At 33.3% G+C, this 2,779-nt stretch overlaps 1 non-coding gene across 1 annotated transcript; it reads right to left on the reverse strand.

Moving 5' to 3' along the window:
* Positions 1 to 2,011: 2,011 nt before the first annotated feature.
* On the reverse strand, positions 2,012 to 2,118 carry LOC149526951 (small nucleolar RNA R71). The gene has a single exon (XR_016351497.1). It is a non-coding gene; the product is annotated as a small nucleolar RNA R71 (small nucleolar RNA).
* Between the last annotated feature and the right edge of the window lie 661 nt (positions 2,119 to 2,779).

Genomic DNA, 2,779 nt, shown 5'->3' on the forward strand with positions numbered 1-2,779 from the left:
AAAGCTGATCTAAAACTCTCATGTTTACCACTATACCCATTGTAGATCATATTAAGGTTAAACTCATATTGGAAGATGCTTAACTGTTGTAGTTTTGCACAACGCAATAGGTGGAGGAAGGCCATAACCTTAAGTCACTCAAGGCTGCTGTGCCAAGCAAGCCAAGGATATAGCACTGAGGAAAACAAGGCTACAAAACTAGTGAATGGAAGTGCACCATACATTTTTTCAACGCAAAAGCACTGCGACTCCAAGAAATCATGGCTGTGACACTGTTGTAGAAAAAATTCAACATTACGGAGCAGAAAAATATGGCCGGGGGACTGAATAGTTTTTAAACAATAAAGATTTGATGAGTTTTTGGAAATTATGTTACTTGAAGCCTATTTAAGGTACCTTTTATACAGGTTTTAAAAGGGAGGCAACAAGCAACTACTCTAGAGAATAGAAGCCAAGAACATAGCAAGAAAATAATAAAATTTGAGACAGAATTGAGATTGCAAAGCGTTTATAATTAGTTTCTTTCTCTATTTTTGTATTTCTCTTATTTCCTTTGACTTGGATTCATGGCTAAATTTTTTTGGATATTGTTTTTATTAGATATTATGAGCTAAACTATTTTTTCTAGGATTGTGGTGGATTTCAACATGTAGTCTGAACTTTAGTTTCTCTTTTGTTTATTATGAATGGGCACACTTTTGCTTATTCAAATTTGTTTTTAATGCTTTTGATTGTTTGGCCAATAGTTAATTGATTTGTGAATCTAATTAAGACTCAACAGAAAGATCTTAGATTGGATTAAGGATTGAATAGTGTATATTCACGTCACTTAGGGTATCTAATTCGTGATTCGGGTAAACATACGCCAATTTCCATACATAGCCAAAGTAGAACACTAGCTTATTAAACCTTATTTAATTGGTTCCCATAGATATATAGTAACCTAATTAAGTTAGGTATTTGTGTAAGCATCTTAATGGAGACTTGTACATAGCTTTAGATTCTAGGTTAGTAAAACCACCCATGAATATAAATAATAGGAGAAGCTGTTATCAGATGAATTGTTGAATGAATCCATAATCCTAGGTATTAATCTATTGACTTTCTCATGTGAATTTTTATTTTTGTTAATTAATTTAGTGTTTGCTTTAATTTTGTTTTCATTAATTTTTTAAAAAAATTTCGGTACTTGAATAAGATTAAGTTGTCATAATTTTAGTACTTAGTGAAAAAGTAAGAATAAATATCTTTGGGATGTGATTCTAGACTTACTGTGTACATTACTTGTTCGATACATATACTTGCGTATGCAAATTGACAAATTTTTGGCACCATTGTTAGGGAATTTTATTTTCTTTCTTATTTGCTAATATTAAAATTCCGCATATTAGTCTTAATTTAAGTTTTATTTCTTTGTTTTGCAGATGTGTTCAATCATTTTATGAGAAAAGCCAAAAGCTTGGAGATTATACCTTGTGATTAGAAATTGAGAGAACATTTCACAGACTTTGATGAGAAAATGAACAAGGTTTTGCTCCAATAAATGCAATGGCTGATCAATAAGGTAAAAAGCAAATCCAAGAGCGTGTAGCAATGGAAAATCAATGCTTAAGGGATTATGCCATCCTATTCGTACTAGGGATTCTATCAATTGGTACAAGGGATTCTATCAATTGGCACAAGGGATTCTATCAAGCATTTGAAGGTCAGCTATTCAAGACAATAATGTTGAGATCAAGTCGACCATCATCAACATGATTCAAACCTCAGTTCAGTTGTGGGGTTTACCAAATGATGATCCAAATGGCCATATATCAAACTTCTTGGAGATTAGTGATACTTTCAAACAGAATGGTGTCACAAATTATCCAATTTGTTAGAGGCTTTTTCCTTTTTCATTGAGGGATAAAGCTAAAGCATGGCTAAATACACTCCCTACTAGCTTAATAACAACATGGGATGATCTTGTTGAGAAGTTCCTTGCCAAGTTCATTCCTCTGTTTAAGATAGTGAAATGAGGAATGATATTACATTATTCATGCAGCAAGATTTTGAATCATTGTATGAAGCTTGGGAAAGATATAAAGAATTACTTTGGCATTGTCTTTATCATGGTTTTCGAAAGTGGCTTTAGGTGCAAACTTTCTACAATGTCTTGAGTGTGGATGTTCAAACTACCATTGATGCTGATACAGGAAGAGCTTTAATGTCTAAATCAATTGATAAGGCACATGATTTATTGGAAGAGATGGCTACAAACAACTACTAGGGGCTAGTGGAACAATCAATGCATAGGAGAGTAGCTGGAATTCATGATGTAGATGCCATGGTAGCATTATTCGCTCAAGTAGCAGCTCTAACTAAGACTCTTGAATCTTTTCATAGTAACTTTATGCAAAGTCCTTTTGTAACTTGTGAAATTATGGAGATAATCATGGAAGCCATTAGGGCCCAAGCATATAATGAATAGTGCAATTTGTGGGGAATAGCCAACATAATAAACCCTACTCCAATATTTACAACCCAAGGTGGAAGAACCATCCAAACTTCTTTTAGGCAAATAATCAAGGATCTTCCTCAACATCAAGGCCAAATGCACCTTAGGGATTCCAATAATAAGCAATGCATCTATCTTCAAAAAAAGGCAATTGTGGAAAATTTGTTAAAGAAGTATTGAATACAGAATGATAACATTATACAAAGTCAATAGCTCTCATTCAGAGTCAAGTATTATCAATTCAAAACCTTGAGATTCAGGTTGGTCAACTTGCCAATTTAC

This window comes from Theobroma umbraticum, unplaced genomic scaffold, assembly GCF_002168275.2.
Source record: "Theobroma umbraticum cultivar Fairchild unplaced genomic scaffold, ASM216827v3 scaffold_86.0, whole genome shotgun sequence".
In the NCBI taxonomy this organism is placed as follows: domain Eukaryota; kingdom Viridiplantae; phylum Streptophyta; class Magnoliopsida; order Malvales; family Malvaceae; genus Theobroma; species Theobroma umbraticum.